This window comes from Struthio camelus, chromosome 3, assembly GCF_040807025.1.
Source record: "Struthio camelus isolate bStrCam1 chromosome 3, bStrCam1.hap1, whole genome shotgun sequence".
Classification (NCBI taxonomy): Eukaryota; Metazoa; Chordata; class Aves; order Struthioniformes; family Struthionidae; genus Struthio; species Struthio camelus.
This window is the reverse complement of record NC_090944.1, coordinates 78,851,914-78,870,572: the sequence shown is the minus strand read 5'-3', so window position 1 is coordinate 78,870,572 and position 18,659 is coordinate 78,851,914.

The following is an 18,659-nucleotide window of genomic DNA, read 5'->3' as shown; positions in this document are numbered from 1 at the left end:
CCAGCCCTCCTGGCTTCTGGCATGGGAGAAGAAGGTAGGAGGGCTGAGGCATTTGGTCACGGGTTGTGGGGATGACTGGTGAGGAGAGGATCCCCATCCCACCTGCACACAAGCAGGACTGGCTTCGAGGGTTGTGGGATACAGAGCCAGGCAAAGGGAGCAGACCCCTTCATAATGCTGGTCTCTCCCACCACTGCCCCTGCAGTTTTGGTGCTTCCTGCTTCTTCTGGAAGGAAAGCGAAGGCTGGAGCAGAGAAGGAGACAGCCTTCCCCCACAGGATGTTCCTCACTAGGGACTAAGCTACAGGTGGGGCCATAAGGGATGAAATTTTTCAAGACAAGGCATCTGCCCCAAGTAACATCTGTCTCATGGTCTCTGCCACATTTAAAGCAGATACCTACCTAGATTTGCATGTTTTTAACACTGTCAGTACAATGTCAGAGACTATCTGGCCTAGGCTAGCCTTCCATAATTGCCTGACAGACATGAGTCTTGAGGAGGAGGAGATTGAGGGAGGAGAAAGAAGTGGCATTACAGGTGGGCTCACTGAGGTTTTTGATGGCATTGAACTGAGCCTATGCTATTTCCATTTGCTACACGGGCTTTTGACAGTGTGCTACAACTGATGTCAATATGATCCAAAATAGAATAATAACTGCTTCCAAATATTGAATTCTGATTTCCTTTTCAGTGTTTTGGGTTGACGTGAAAGAACAGCTCCTGTAGATTGTCTTGACCACCTGGCAGACTGTGAAAGGCTGACCCATTTGACTTTGCAAAAGTGGAAAGAAGTGAAAAACCTGGGAAAACCAAATCAAATCAAAGAGGGCCAGTTTTGTCATACAGTGTATGTTTATAATGTTTTTTTCATTGGCCTTTGCTTATAAGGTTTCATCTGTGAGCCATATATCAGGAGTAAAAAACATAGCACATGTGAAAAAGTGAGCAAAAGCTGTTGACAGGGTTGGATTTTTTAAAAGAAAAAGAAAAAGATATAGGAAAGGCAAAGTTTTGTGGAAAGACACCGCAATAACTTATTCATGCCTTCTTACTGATTGCTAGGAGATTCCACACTGGCAGTGGCAAAGCAGTTTGGTAGCAACATTCATATTGTACCTACTGAACCAGGTCAGAATGTGAAGAGCCTTCTTACTACATAAAACCAAGGGTTATCTTTGAATCCAAACAAACAAGTCTGTTTCTACAAAACTATCTTCTCTTCCTGTGGTAGATAAGTTCAAGTGCCTTCACATCACCATCCTCACCATACTGTAGACTCTAAGGAAATAAATGAGAACTGCCAAAGGGGAGAGAGATATTTTCTGAAGAAGGCAGAACATATATGGCTTCCCACAACAGTGTGGCCCTGGACTCAAATGGAAAAGTCCTGGGATGCTCAGATCCTCCCATGACGCTCTTTCACAGTGCCGAGCTACTCACCAGTGTTCTGCTCTTTAGAAGAGATTTTCTTCTACCTCATTGGCAATTAAATGTTAAGCAGCTCAGTGAGGCATAAGTCTGGTTTTCCAGTGTCTCACATGACTGCATTAGCCACTGCACTATAAAGTTAGTTGCTTAGCATGCTGGAATATTTAACAATTTATATAAAGTGGAACAGTTTCAACAGCCAAGATTAAGATATCCTCAGCTCAGAATCACTAACAGTACTGTCCTTCTGGCATTCACCTGACGTGAACAACTCAGATTTAAGTCTGTCTCTGTTCTGAAGGCTGGGAGCGAATAGATACTCTATCTGAAAATGGATGGAAAGAGGAGAAACATAGACTTGTTTAACCTGAAGGGAAGTGCCAGCAAAAAGAAAAATAACCTAGACATGAACAGTATGCAGTAAATGAGGAGGTTTCTGAGCATTACAGGAGAGCAGTTCTCAAGCAAGTCTCTTGCCAGTGTAACAGGAATAAGACTAGAAGGGAGTCTTGATCAGCTTATGACAGGCTACAAATGGCAGCACTAGCAGGAGACCAGAATGATGATCTAGGCAGGTCTTTCCCAATCTCAGCTCCAGCAAGCAAGTGAAAAACTGTATGAATTCAGCTTGCACGATTACAAAAATCAATTCTCAGAGGGCACACATGCTAATTAATTATAAGAAATAATAAACGTGATGAAGAGTGATCCTGACTTCTGTGAGCTGTCTACACAACAAGAGGAACATCAGAACATGACACATATACCCTGTATGTGCCCACATGTCCCCAGAAGTTCATAATTTTTGTGGAAAAAGGACTTCACTGACCTCATTGGCCCCTTTAGAGGAGGATCTCTGCATCTTACCATTGACTTAATTCTGCTTCCTCAACATTTCCCTTTTTTTTTAATCCAATTTATTGCTCCAGTCTATATTCATTAGCGTTTAGTCAAAGAACTTATTTCTGGACCACAGCCCTAGTGCAGCAGCTATGCAGAAACCAGGTAATGCTCTCAAAATACCCAGATTCATGTTCAGAATAGGCATACGCGGCAAGGTTTTCTGCAGTGTCTTAAAAAGATGACACCAAGTAAACAATGTGAAAGCTCACTCAGAGTAACAGTTCTCATTCACTCCCAAAATCAAGATCACGTCCTGAATCAGAACCTGTGAAGGAGTAGAAGAGGATTTAGCCAGGGGAGTGCCATCCAGATGTATTACAGTAAGGCTATACATAGGACATAGGACACAATGATAATAGCAGCTGAATGAGAGTCTGGGACTAAGCCATGAACTGGTCATGTGAGCAGCAGAGTTAGGCCTCTGTGCTCTGTACTTTTCATGCCACCTTCCAGAAGTTTCTCCAAGACTTAAAATGCACATATAATTGCAGGATCTTGATTTCTTTTTCCCCTTTCAGGCACTGAATTCCTGAGGACTTTCTTCTCTGTCTTTTGAAATCTCTCTTTCTGATTTCACCAGTTTGCATAGTAAAATATTTATACCATTCCACTCCTTAAGAATAAATGCCCCTCTGTGGTAGCTAGGGTGAGCCCTCCTTCTCCAGGCAGAGGGTGCCAGCAACCACTTTTCAGGCTTACCTACAGAAACTGGCAGCAGAGGAACACTAAGAGAAAATAATGTGGCTCTGAAGTTGAAAGTTCACCAGCCACCCCATGCAACAGATGTCTACATCTCCCATCTACTTTCTTCAGTGATATGCTAAAAATAAAAAGGAGTCTCCAGTCAGTTTGATTGCCCTCTGTTGTGACTTGAGGACAAATGTTTGCCTTTTAAGTAATAGAAAAAAGTCAACACAGGGAGAAAGCTCATCTACCTGCATTTCACTTTAGCACAAGCAGTCAAGTAAAACTGGTCAGAACTTGGAGGTTTTGACCTATCACAATATCTGACACTCGAGGGTTCATTTTCATTCCAAATTAGAATGGAAAAAAAGGTTTCTTCTGACAGAAAATTAAAAGAAAAATAAGAATTATCATTTCACGTAAATCACAACCATTCAGTTTTATTATAATCAAAATATGATGTCCCAGTTTTGAACCTTGCAGTTCCATGTTATGGAAACATGAAAGAAAGATGAAATGACAAAGCTGACTTGCTCTACTATAAATGACACATTGAATGAAATTAGATAAATTTCACAAACCAGTTAAGTGTTTTGTTCCCATACAGTCAAAATCCGATGCTTGAACATTACATGCCCCTTTCAGTAAATTTCTTTAAATGAAAAAGGTGTTTATAATTGATGTTTTATCCGTGGAAAATTTAGATTTTTACGAAACAGCATTTTATAACTAAAAAATTAGTTATTGGAAAAACTTTGCCAATTTTGAACACCCTCAGGATAAATCCTGGGGTTAAAATCAGCAGGCGAGACTGAAAACCCCAGTGAATCAATGGACAGAGGGGGTGCACGTCACCTGGTGACTGCACTGTTACCAGTGGTGCACAACCCTGCTGGAAATTAGGTCATTCCAGTGATTAAACTCATTTACAATGCTTCGAACAGGGGAATTGTTCTGAAAGGATCACAGCAATATTGACTAAAAAGTCAATGAGATGCTGGGGAAATTAACGTTGCACACTTGATACACTTAGAAATGCCATTAGCTGGAAACTTGGCTAATCCTACATAATGGGGGCATCAAGACAGTGTGAGTTAGGAGCAAAGAAGACACTCAACAAGATGGACAAGTAATTCCAATTGCCACTGGGTTTGTGTAATGCATGGACACTGAGGGAGTGTGACCACGTGCTCTAATTCTACAATACGATTTCTATAGGTGTAACAAATTGCACAGTTGGAGCACTCAGTATTTAAAAAGAAGTGATTGGAGGGATCATTGATTGCTCTCAAGTTTACTTGGCAATATTATTTTCTCTCTTTTCTGACCTTTTGATATATTTCACAGCAGATGCATGCCTAGATAACACCCCCTTATCTGGTAGATTAGCAAACCTTATAAAAACAAGCCTAGGAATAAAGAAGCTGTTCCCACTTTTCTGTTCTCTTTTCTTTTCTGTTCTTCTCTTTTCTTTTTTAACTGAAAGTCCTTTTTGGAATAAGCTATTTCAGAGCTATCTGCTGTCTTTCAGTTTATTCCTCATCTCAGGAGATGTGTGGGCCCTAATTTATCAACAGATCAGAAAAACTTGTAACCAAACAATACAATATTAATCCATTCTCTTTCAAAGGAACTACTTCCATGCTAAATAAAAATTATTTCACTCATTTTAACATATGGTTCAATGAAGAAGGCAAAGCCCGATATACCAAGAATGCCCCGGATCTAATTCTTGGTATGTGAAGAAGGATACTGCCTCTACGCAATGCCTGTATGCAGGCACGGGATGATTTTTCTGTAGTACTTTCATGTAGGGAGTTTGGACCAAGGTGGATCCATTTCAGTTTATTTATAGGTCAGATGTCAATATTTTGTCTTTGGAGCACTCCTCTAACCCTGTCCTTTTTCCAGCCTTCTCTTTTTCATCTGCAGCACAGTTATGAGTGTGACAGAGCAGTCAACAGGCTCAGCTTCTGTGATCTTTTTCCGAGCCTCTCAGCTCTCTCTTTTGCTGACATTCCTAGCATGAATAGGTGCACTAAGATAATTACTCTAATCCATCTAGCAAAACACCAAACTTATAGATTTGAAGCTAATTAGACAAACTTCAAAATGGGTCATTTTTCAGCCCTCTCAGCCTCCCTCTGCTTATGAGCATAACCCCTGAGGGGACTCTTTCTCAATCAGGTAGACATTTCTGAGAATGAGATCTGATGAATCCCTTTACCTCCTGAACTGAAAACCTCTTTTCATTGAGACTTAAGCAACTGAGGACAAATTCAGGCCTGGTACAAGTAGGAGCCCTCCCAAGGCAACTGTGCTTCTTCTTTCTACCTAAATTAGGTTTGACCCAATCTGTTGACGGAAGGTCAAAAGTTTTCTATGAGCAAAAGCATTGCAGGATCCTTTCTTCTCTGGTAAAGGAAGAAAAGGTAAGCAATTACTGTAGCAATCAGTTCCCCTTACTGACATTAGTTCTACAGGTAGGTAAGATCTTTCAAACGAATAGTAGAGAGCCTTGCCAGAAATAGATCCATTCCTTGGATCCTAGAACCAGATTTAATCTGATAAATAGCTGGGCTTTTTTTTCCCCCAGATTTTTCAAAATGTTTCAGCCTGATACTGTGAAAGTAAAATTTTTTGCTCTTTCAATGAGAAATGGTATTTTCTGTTTTAAAAAAATTACTTTATATATATATAAATACCTATATAATTATTTTTATTTTTTCCCCTCATTCCAGTTTTGGGGGTTGACCACACATATTTATCCATTTCCAACTGGAGTCACATTCTTGTAAGCACTTCTGAATATCCAATAAGAAATAATTCTAACCTTCACAGAACATACTGTTTAACTAAGAGAGAGCAACAAAAGGTAGCAGGGGAAACAGAAGCACTGAGCTAACGCAGTGCTTAGTTTTGTTCAACGCAGGTTGAACAAAATCAAACAACAACCCAGTGACAGATCTAGGATTCAGTCAAAACATTTAAATGACTCAGAGTCATACTTCTTTCACACCAGGAGCATTACAACAGAAGCAAATACCACGCTAGACTTTCAGGCTTTGGGTAAAGAAAAGAGTGTCCTCAGTTTATTGCCTTTTCGGGTATCACTGGGAAACTAAGAAAGACTTTTAAGGGGACAGAGAAAAGGACAAAACAGGCACAGATGTGAAGCATTTTTCCGAATAAATACAACTGTATGGAGGAGTATACAGTCACAAATATCTGCTACAGCATATTTCTTCTTTTTGTAGCCTCTGCCAGCTTAAAAGAAAAGAGAAGACCATCCTCTAAAAAGCTTGTTTATCTCTATTTAGGGCTACACATATTCCTGAAGCATTAAAAATGAGCCCAATCAAGAAGAAACTTTTATAAGTTAAGATGTGAAATGTGATGTGTTTAGGCTCAACAGTATGCAGCTACAAAATACCCAGTACAGACTTGATTTTTTCTCTGAGACCTTCCTACAGCTCTGAAGAAGAGCAGACAAGATGTGGCATTCGAACTGCACTGTTCCCAGCTCTGACATGCAGCATTGCAATACAGCGCTGCAAGGCTGCTGGGCAGGCTTCAGAGGAGCCAGCCTTACTGCTGCTGCTACTGTGAGTGCACAGAAAAGGATTTTGCCATAAAGTGGGGTGTGTAAGGTAAAAAAATCATCAAACCAGCAAAATTAGCAGATGCCTTTTATTCTCGCTCACTCCACACAAAAAGCAAATCATGCACTGGCTGTGTGTGCAACCCACTGAAGTCCAATTGTTCCCAAAGACAAGAATACAGAAGAGCTTCCCAGAGTGCTTTCTCCCCTTCTCGTTCCCTGTTCTGCTGCTGTAATTTAAGAGGTGGAAACAAATGAAAAAGGTTTTTCCATTGTAACACAAGGTCTCTCCTTCTATTGCCTGGCACGAGTGTAATGCCTTGTTATTTTCCGTTCCTTTTGCTTCCACAACGAGCTCTGATGGGTCTCCCTAATGATAACAAACCATCACTGCAGTAATATTGATACCTGTTGTAATCACTGGCGTTCTGGCTTTTCAATTTTCACTATTTGCCTTGGATCAAGTAGCTCTGTGCTAATGCAACAGAAGGTCACCAGATGAAGGGGCTGATAACAGAGAGGGACTGTTCTACTTAACATGCATGGAGGATTATGCTTTTCAGTCGTCCTCAAGCTAATCTTTCAAGTTGTCCTTTTTTGACTTTCTCAGTTTAATCAGTTTAATCTCATCTTCCCTCTTTTCTGATTACAAGGATTTTCTGAAGAAACCTTGCCTCCACAATAAGGACCACGTGGCAATCTATTCTTATATTGATTTCAACATCTCTTTTCCTCTACAAGGGCTCAGATACAAGGTGGGAGGGTGGGAGTCAGAGGGGAAGCAGAGGGTCCCTCTAGTGCTTCCTGCATAGTAAATCATCACGCTTGTGTCATCTGGAAGTCTGAATATTCCTTTAATACACTTGAAAACAGAAATGGCAGCCAGATTGGGAATACTCAACTGTGATTAAAAGTTAGCAGAGCCAGTAAGAACAATAAAGCATAATCACAAGACAGGCTAAATCTGGGGGGCTGGTAATCAAACTGTTCAGGCCACATTTTCCAAGGGGCTCTTTAATGTTTGCCATCACAGCTACTCACCCAGGAGCACGTAGCATTTTGTGCCTCAGCACTGGGGAAACCAGATACAAGCCCCAGTGAGTTGGGTAGCATGACCAATCTGCGCAGATAGGTTTGTGCCTACACAGATTTGACTGGCACAGGTAAATATCAAACCTTTCTGTGTTTTTGCAGATCTCTCTAGGATGAGTAATAATAAGTAATAAGTAATATCTATTACTTATTCTCTAAGGGAGGGATGATGACTGTTTAGCATTGCCTTGTAACTTTGTCCTTTTATGTCTGCAGTGGGTAGTAAGAGGAGCGAAAAGAAAGCAGCCAGTGATATGCTATCCCACTGTACATGCTACCCAGCTCCTGAGTCAGGATGCTCAAGCAGGTATAGCCGAGCAGGGAACAGGCAGAAAAGAGCCTTACTCCAAGAATGAGTTGGCCTTATGCAAAGAGGGAGTAAGAGGTCCAAAAGACTGTTGCCACCTTGCTTTTGCACCAAGTAAGAAAAGAAGTGTTCCAACCTCCAACATATTTGGTTGCTTCTGTTTTTCTCACCATTTCCTCTTCACATCTTCACAGGCTCTCACCTCACAGACATCTGCAGTGTTTATCCTTGTTCCCCTCTACCTGAGACACACGTACTTTCTGGCCTCTGAGTAACAGAACAGCAGTGAGAGGGGATCTGCTGGAATGGGTTGATGTGCCTGTTTAGCCTTGCAAGCCTACTCTGTTTTTCCTATATGTAATGAAGGATTTTACTTTCTCTTCAGGGTTCCTGGAAATAATGATATACTATAGCCAGCGGAGGTGAACATCTGTTTTAAGAACTGTGAACTTACAGAGACCATTTGTCTATCTGATCTTCCTTTCTTGTTTTTCAGTGTGCCCTATCCATTTCTCTGTTAATTAAATAGATGTGAAATCACTAAACCACTGGGTCGAAGAAACAATTAAATAACAACTGAAATAAAAAAGTGGGAGGGAGGAGACTCTTCTTTTTTTCTTCTCAGCTGATTCTGCTGGGTAGAAATTGTCCTACTTTTGAGCATGCAATTTCTTTTCCTTTCACAGAAAGAAGATTTGGATCCATTGGGGCATAACTACCTAATGACAATATGGTGGAGTTAACCCAAGAGAACAATGCATCCCATTAATCTGCTTATGCTTAATTGGTAAATACAGCATGGGGCTGGCATTTCAAATGCAGATTGCAAATGTACTTGAATTGGTTAGTGTTTAATTGATACAACTGGCACACACATGCACGTACCACAAAAAAAGAGGAAGAGAGAAAACAACAAGAAATTACTAGTCATCTTTTCCTTTTTATAATTGGCATCTGTTATAGGCAAAAAGTAAGGAGCGTGTCATCAAACTCCACACATGCTGCCTCGGGAGCAAAGTCCGTCCCTCAGCCCACCTTACCGTTGCCTGGAATTAGCAACCTGGAAGCCACAGGGATGTGGTAAGGCAGGGAATGACTTCTGCAGTCCTCCAGCTTACCTCGCTGTCTCCCTTGCTCACCAATGATTGGGCACTCACGCGCCCACCTGGAACGACAGCAGGGAAGGAGGAAAAGTCTCCGCTATACAATGTTTTTCTCACTAGCTGTGTTCAACTTAAAACAATACTGGAGGAATTGGGATGGCTTTTGCAATAAATTAAAAATTACCCTTTCATAAAACAGGGCTCGCCTTCCGCTACAGGCATGAGAAGGAAAGACCGCTAGAATCCAGCAAGTTGTTTGGCAGCTCAGTAGAAATTGGTGTAACCAGAATATTGCCTATGTGAAATGACCCGCCACAAAACCTACTTTATTAAAAGTGAAGATTCCCACACTGTTAACATAAATATCACAAAAGCAAAGAGAAAAGGTAAGCTCCTCTTTGCCTTGTGTCTTACCTCATTCTGCCACAACCACTCTATATTATCTGCACACCAAACTGTTATTTACCCTTCCGGAATCTCTTTCCTAAGTTATTCCCGTAAATACGACAGATTAGTTCTCGAGCCTCCTCACTAAATTATTTCCTCCACTCCAACACTATTCATCGTGTAGACACTGCAGTCACAATCTGTGAAATGAATAGTACTTGTCATAGTTTATATAAATAATCTCATCACATGAATGTAGTAGAAATTCCCCTAGTTGAGAAATGTAGTGCAAGAGACAAAATTCTTAAAAAATAGTACCACCCTGAAATAGTACCTCCCTTTTTTACCACCCTCCAGTGGAATGAAAAAGATAGAATTAAGCAAAGGGAAAAGGACAGTCACACAATGCCTTGTGTTTGCACGTTCCTTGTGTTTTGTAATTCGTCGTGTTTGATGTGACAAAGATGCGGCAATCTTCACTCTTCTACAGCCACAGCACAGATGGTTAATCCCTTATCTGGAAAGGACTAGATGTCCGGATGTGCCTTCCAGCCCTAGGGTACGGTGACTCTACAGAGTCATGGAACATAGGAAAGCATAAGAAAATTTCAAATATAATATCCAGATTTCTTGCTTGTGGTTCCCCCATCCTGGTCCATGGGTGATATCTGTGCAGCCTTGGACAGTATGTGCCAAAGACTGGGCCCAACCGTGGCAGGCTCTATATCTCACACTCTGCATGTCGATACTGCTAGCAAATGGGCAGCAGGACTTCAACGGCTGCAGAGCCTATGCTGCACTGTGGCATGGCACGTTGGTCTCTCCTGTGAAGGAGGTCAGTTGATTTGTTGCATTAACCACAGTGATGCTGCAAGGCATACTCGAGCACGTGGTAGGGGCTTGGGCTGGCAGGCGCATCCATGGTCATCCACCAGCCGTCCGTCCAGCAGGCAGAAAAGCATACCCCCTGAACAGGGCGAATGACAGTCCCAAATCCTGTGCGTTTGTTCCTCCAGCCCTTCCTGCTCTGCCAGAGAGCTCCCCCAAAGCTTGTGGCGGAACATAGCCTGAGCACAAACATAGATTTGCATTCGAAAGCTATGTTTTGAACCTGGAGCCCAGAATTTACAGCGGAGCTTGCTGGAATGCAGGGAGGCTCCTTGTGTGAAGTAGGGACATTCGGGATGTAAAAACGATAGTTTGAAAGAGAGCTAGGAAGAGAGGAAAAGCTAAGAGCAGTCCTAGCACAAACGACTCACTCCTGTATCTAGACCCTTACTATTGTATTCTGAACTGTTTTGCACATGTCCTTTATATCAGAGCACTAAGATTTGCACGTATGCATTTTTCTGATCATGTCTTTTTATTTTCAAATAAGGTCTTCCCCTACACTGAGCTAGAAGGGCCAGCAGAAAGTATCTCAGCCTACAGCAACCGGGAGTCAAAAGCTCCTGCTGGGAGATGACAGCACATACACCACCAGGCGAGGTGAGAGCAGAGTGCTGTGTGCAGCAAAGCAGCACAGCAGTTTGGGAAGGGACAGGACTGGAGAACTTTTAAATTGCTGAGCACAAACTAGTCCTTTCCAGAAAAGTGGATTACAAATAATCCTGTCTGTAAAATTGCTAGAAAAAAAAAATAAAACAGCTGACCTCAGTTCATCTTTCCCTTAAGGAGAAAAAGAGCCTGGAACAGTTCTAAGATATGCATTTCTGTTCACAAAAGGTCCTGATGTAATATCTGCACCAGTATCCAACCTGGATTTTCAAGTGAAATTAGCTTTGTGCGTCAGCTTGTGCACTCACTGTATAGGTAAATCAGGGCAATATCACAGAACATGAAGCCATACATTTTTCCTTCATTGCCCTAATTGTATACTGCTATTAAATGATGATCATGCAAATGAAGAACAGAGACAAACTTGCATGGTAATGGAAATTCTCTCTGTTCCTCTAATCTATTTTTTGAGGCTTTTCCAATTATTTTCTTTAAAAAAAATAAAAGAGCAAGAAATATGAGTACAAAGAAACTACAGAGAAAAGGCTTTTGTGATTGAATTAGTGAATCCAGAACAAAATCATCAATAGATGACTTTATTATTAAAATAGAGTAGTAATTTTGGCTGAATGATTAGCCAAAGTTTCAAGGCCTTGCAGAGTTGTTCCTATTAGCATAAGAAATCATGCAGCAGCAGCTTAAGTCAATTGTATTCTTGCATAATCTTAAAATAATCTTGTTTACTTATTCCCCTCAAAAGGGAAGGAAAAATTTCACCCAGGGCCCATTTTCCCAAATCTGCCACTCTAGAGAGCCTAACATCCAAGACTTGCTGGCTATCTGCTCCCTCTCAAGAATACATGCTCAACCCTTCTTGCAAGATTTCTGCCCTGTCACTGGCAGGCTTCAGCCAAGAAACCCTGCGCTTATAGCAACAAGTTCCTCATGCCATCACCTTTGCTCTGACGCGCCGCAGTTCATCATGGCGCTGGTCCTCCACAAGAAGGGGCCTGCAGAAACCTGAAGGGCTTCCTCTGCTTCTCAGCGTCTGATATTTGGGGAAGTGGGAAGGGCCAGAGAGCAGCAGGCAAATTGCCATTTGCAGTTTCTAGCTTAAGAAGGACATAAAAGCTGTCAGCAGCAGAGCTGATTGACTGCAGGGTTTGCCTGGGTAGTATCAAGTCCTTCCCTCCCAGGCAGAAAGGTTTCAGGGTTTGCTTGTCCCATAACATGTCAACTATGGCACTGGGCCAGCGGTTTCCTGTAGGAGCTGGGGATCTTTCACTGTTCATAGTGGGTCTGCTACTTTTTACACTAAATTCTCCAGTCAGCTCGTGCAGCCTTTCTTTCACTCATTTTTTTTGAAGATCCTTTTCCTCATATCTCATATTGCTTGAGTGACATCTCCCAATGGATGCTTGCTAATCTTCTATTCCTAATAACATGGATAAGACAGAAGTTTTATACAGACTCTGTCACTTAGCTTGCCTCCTTCCCATTTATTTATTTTTCTTTCTTTTTCCTGAAGTAAGATCACCACATAAAATTCCTTCTGCTGCAGCACAGCAATTGGGTGTAACCTTTTACTCTGATTTGTCATTTCATTCCCATATTAACTGTGTTGTGAAGACCTGTCAATTCCATGTATTGAATGTCTTTAAAATCTGTGCTTGGTTAATGACTAAGGCAACTAAAACTCTGGTGCACGCCTTGGTTCTTTCTCAGCTTGAATATTTAAATGGGTTTCTTGCTGGCCTTAGTGCATTTATTCTATCTAAATTGCAATCTGTGCAGTCATGTGCCTGGCCTGATTTCTTTCCCTTTTTTTTTTTTTTTTTTTTGTGCTTCACATTCTCCTCATGAAACTCTGACTTGGGTCACCACTCTTTTTTTTTTTTTTTTTTGCATATTGCATTTAAGATTTTGACATAGGCCTTCTTTTATTTAAAGCAGTTTTAATAGGGTCTACAACAATAGATTGTTGTAGGAGGACAGAGTGAGAGTCTAACACTGTGATACCCTTGTCTCCACTGCATTCTCTAAGTGTTACAGAAGAGCCAGTAACTGTGGTCTCGGCGATTATACTAAAAATTTAACAACAGTGGTGATATTGAGGAAGTTTAGTATGATTAATGTCATTCCTCGTGCCAATATTCCTTTTCAAGCGTTGTGTATCTTGCAGCTAGTAATCCCTCTAAAACCAAAACAACAATTGTAAAACCTTGATTAATTCTAAAACATCTCAGGATTCACCTGCAATTTCAGGTCTTTTACATGTTTCTATAAAATCTAGCCCAGTCTAGTCAAATCTTCTCCAAAGAAGACTTTTCTCAGACTCCCCAGTTTTTGATCTAGCTCCAAACAAATTTTATTGAGTTAACACAGACTGATACGGAGGTAGTGCTCTCCTCGTCACCTGAGCTCTCTAAGAGAATTTTTTCAGTGATTCATTATTGAACCGGGACCCCATCAGCTTGTCAAGCTAATAAAGACAAGAACCTAGAATCTTGGGTGTGACTGGGGACAAAGTCCATGCTGACGAGTTACAGTTACAGACTCCGTAAGAAAATCAGACAAATTATCTGACTTATTTCATGTATCATTCTTGAAACTAAAATGGGTAAAATCATCTTTTCTAGGATAAGACCTAGGCTTCAGCTGAGCCCAGCTTTGAAGGCTTACCTGTCAGTTCAGTGTAAAACTTCCACATATGACAGCCCTCCATTTGCTAATTTTAAAAATAAGGCCCTTCTCCCACAACTTTCCTCATTTTTGGTCCTATTTCAAAATGTTTGTGTTGTTGACTCATCATTGCTGGGGGGAAAAAAAGACTTCCCATTTTCTTTCTGTCTATTGATTGCTTAATCTGTTTTATTTTGTTATGAGTGATGTACAGTTCATATCCGTAAGCACCAGCAGGCTCATCTTATTCAATAAAAGAGAAAGTAAAACAAACCATAGAACTCAGAGATGAAATATATGTATTTCTTCCTTTTTCTGGAGTCCCTCCTCTGCTTATTTTAAGGGTGGACATCGCCCATGAAAAGATAGCTCTTGACTCTTAAAATGATATAACAGTTGTTAGGAGTGGAACTGATCCACTGTACTGATGACATCAGGCCATTTCCCTCCCATTTTCTGCCCTGTCACTTGTCTGTCACTTGTCATACGGTCCTGATAGTAGTCCAAAGATTTCATCCATAAACAAGTACCCAGAAGTTAGAGGTTTCAGTCATTACACATGATTTGTCCTTTGCAACAAGTTGTAACCTGACAGAGTCCATGGAACTGTAGCTTAACTTTCCAAACACACCTAGAGATAATATTTATTCCGCAGCAGGTACTGCAAAGTATCCGATGAAAGCTACAGAACACATACTTGTAGATCCTGTTGCTGGTACAAATCTAGGGCACTCTTTCTACTCTCTTTTTACAAAGGCATTCTCTGTGATAGATATATTAAGCCATATCTCCCCATTACAACAGCGGTACTTTTCCATCACCTTTAATTATGTCAGATGCAGCATGCAGCTCAAGCTCACCTCCATTTACCTGATGCATTACTGTCATTTTGAAGGGCAGGTGTTCCTACGTCCCATGCTTCAACAAACTCAGCTCCATTCTATTGCTTTACAGAGAGGTAGCTCCAACGAGAGATACTGCTTGCATGTCACACACCAAACAGATCTATCTGTACTCAGCAACTCCATGCGCACAGATGCTTCTCTTAAACTACTACAGTTTGTCACTATTCTGCTCCAACATATCCACTGTACACTGGTTTTACTGTTCTGCTTGGGATTGCTACTGCAATATTCTGGAGTATTTATCTGTTTTTTTATAAGGGAAATGCTCATCATATCTTGCTATCTAGAGATCAGCAATTCCAGCTCATAAGCTTTCAGACTTGTTTTCATTTTGTAATGGAGTGAAAAGCTCATCTTTTGATAGGCTTCACAAGCTGATATTTTCCAAAAATCTTCACTTTCTAAAATAAAGAAACTTTCATATTTTGACTTGGAAAACTGGAGGTTTTGACCATCTTGAAACACAAGGAGTCTTGGCCCTCAACAGTGCTCGTCTCCAGAATTCCTCCAGATGGATACACCTCTGTGAAGCATTCCAGGGAGAAGGAAAAAGGATACTTCATGAAAATCAAAATAAGATTCAGTCAACTCTCCTCACATTATTTATGCTGAAGCTCTAGACCCAAACCTTTCACTGTACCCATCCAAATATGTTTACCATATGGTGTGTTTTTCAAACTCCTTGTTCGCTCCATGAGTTTGCTCCAGTTGCAGCCATGACCAACTGGTCAAGTGGGCAATAGCAGGAGGCAAGGAAGCATCATAAATCTTTAAGAAACCTGATAAAACTTTAAAGCTAGCTTCTACCTCCACACTCAGACAGAAAGTGTTACGCAAGACGTGTGGTTGCTGTGGTAACGTTACACCACCCCTCTGGCGACTGCAGCAGCAAGGTGTCAACAGAACACGCCTCAGTGGTTTTACCATCCTCAGATGCAGAGAAGGATACGGCAATATTATCTCAAGTAATTCTCACTTGTTCTTGTGCAAAGGCTCTCTGAGGGTATGTGTGGCCTTTCACTTTTTCGTAGCAGAGCGAAGGAGTTTTTTTTCTCAGACCGCTAAAGAAAGTTTACACCTTTATTTCTGAAACACCAGAGAAGAAAGGCTTTAAATAATACATTTGCAGAGTGTTTGTGTGCAAGTGTCAGGGATGGATGAACTCATTTGAACCACAGAGCGGTTGGAAAAGCAGTGTTCAAACTGCACACCTGAAGTCAGCTGTGAAACAGCTCTGCCACTACAAAGAGTCACTAAAAAACATGAGAGGTGCCCCAGGGAGAAACTGCCTCCACCAGCAGCTCCGGATCAAGGCGTCGCGGCTGGAATACCACACATGAGGGGTACGTCTTTTGGCAGAGGGAGAAGGGCAATAGTTACCTTCTCCTCTCTCCTTCTTGAAAAAGAAGAAAATAGAGGTTAGTTTAGAAGAAATGAGCCCTGCAGTCCTTTGACTGGTCATTGCCGAGTGATTCATGAGTTATAGTTTCCTAGTGAATTTGAAGAAGAAAGGGGTTAGGAGAACATGCTGAGAAGAGTCATCAGTTTTGTAAGGGAAGTGTTATAAATATTTGCAGTAATGACTTGAAGAAGACTATCCACAATATTTTTCCTTTTTATATATTATGAACAGAAAGATATAGTGTTTATGAATATTGGTAAAGACTGAGCAGAAAGGTGAGAGATTAGTAAGCTACTATTAGATGTTGCTTATAGATGGGAAACTAGTTAAAAGACCTTCTCACACAACCATATGGAGGGAAACAAGATCACTTACAATAAACGCTTCCAGGCTAGAACTTGACGGTTGTATTTTCGTAAGTTCTTGGGACTTCATAGCCTGTTCAGACATCAGAGAAGACAATTAAATGAGCACTCATCAGGTCTCATTGTTCTCAGTAGGAATCTTGACACTGACCATTTTGATACGATACCCTTAATAAGCCAATTTCAGAGGATTTACACCCAGCACGAGTTTTGTCCTTTGACTATGCCAACTGTAACTATAGCAGATGGGAAACTGAGTAAGTTGCAATTGGCTCTATCAGCTGGGCAGCAACAGACAGATGAAAAAAAACAGATGATCTTCACTAAGAAATGTAATGTGCTACAGTATTCTGGAGCTACGTGGACTTCTCTGGGACCATATGTGACCTTTCCACATCTACAGTACAATTACACAGTCTGCACAAACGTTTGAGATAGATTGATTCTGTACATTTAAAACTTGAATAGAAAATTTAAATTCCTTTTCAGAATCTAATTCGAATATATCAGGGTGCCTACAGCATAATCATAACAATGACAACAAATCCAACCACATCTGCTTCCTCCTCCCAGAAATTTACACTGCTGCTACGCTGGATAATGTCATCATAGAGGGAAAATTTCAGCATCTGACATTACTCCAGAGTGAGACTTCTTAACGGTTTACAGAAGAAATCCCACTCTACATGATCAAATGCCTTTTCTGTTTCTGAGAGGTTATAAATATTCTGTTGAGGTTTCAGTTTTGCTTTGATTAGAGCAATTAAATTAACATTTTTATATCAGAGGTTTTAAAATCTCTCCCCAGCTTCAAAATCCACCTCGTCTTTGTAGATTATATTTATTCAAGTTTTCTGACAAAAACCCGTGGGATCTTGGGAATCTTTAAATATATAAGTAATCTGAGAGATATGAAACACTGAGAAGAGTCCGGTTTCACACTGCTAGCAGTTGGCTTCTGCTTCTGGCTATTGTATTCCTTACATGAATGAATAAGACTATTTGTTTATGCATGAAATTTCTTTGAAAGTTTAATGTTTAAGACAGCTGCTACAAATACCAGAACCAATTTTTAATAGTGAGATATTAAGGGAGAAAAGTTGTCCTTAGCATGTGAAGAGCACTCAGAAGACATTTACTGGCATTTCTAGAGGTAAAATCATGGGTTTTTTCTTTTTTCCAGGTGCTACTCTGCCTGCTTTAAATACTATTTAGAATAAAAGATTCTATATCTGATATGTTTTCTTGAAAGCCAAAAAGACACACTATTTCAATGAAGACTTTATTACTATTGCTACCATTTGGGAAGAAGTTTGAGAGGCTTGTCTAAGAAACTATTCCCCTTAATTCTATTACAACGACTTTCCACTAACTTTGTCTCAGCTAATAATAACCAAGGACTTGGTTTAGCTTTGCAATCATTTAAAAATTTGGAGTCTCTTCTCATAATATGCATTTTCGCATTTTAAATCAATCCCTTTCCATTTTCAGTCGGAGTACCTGAAAATGATCCTCTCAAGATCAAGAGAATGATTAGAAACCTGGGAATTTCACCATTCTTACCACAGGTTTCTCAACACAGACTTAACATTAAAAAACTCATTTATCACTATTGTTTCATGGCAGCTTTTCAGAAGGAATAATCAGAACTGCATATAACAAACCAGTGGTTTTAAATTCCAACTGTCATTGGTCAGAATCTATCTCAAGAAGGTTATTTTTCCTACATTTAAAGTTATCTTTAGGAAGAATGAAAATATTCCAACAATCAAAAGGGGGCAGTAAAAAGCCCAAACCTCAATCTGAAGAGGTAGCTATAATCATAGGAGAAACATGGGTTCAGCAGAGACTTGGACAATGCCAAACTCCAGTTAGAGGGCCACAAAGCATGAGTAGGTCTCAGAAGATCTCTTCCACTTCCAAAGCTAAGGATTATTTTTTCCTGAAAAATATTATAAAATGGAAGGGCTAGACATTAACACAAGTTTCTACTTCCTTTTAATAGGAGAGAGAACTGAAATATGCTTGTGTGTGTGCATATGAAAGGTGCATGTTTTTCCACCTAAGAAAAGCTAGAATGAGAGGTCTTCTTGATCTTCTCTTCTTTTGAGGAGGGTGGGGAACACTGGCAGAAGCTGCTTTTGCTTAATGTAGTGGAGATCAGGACTGATTTAATGGCTTTGTCCATGCGAGAACAGAATCAGCAAAGAGCGTTCAAAAGCTGCTACTACAGGGGAAGGCCTATGGAAACATTTCACAAGTGCATTTTCAGGGCCGAGGAATTAAATTGATTTTAATAAAG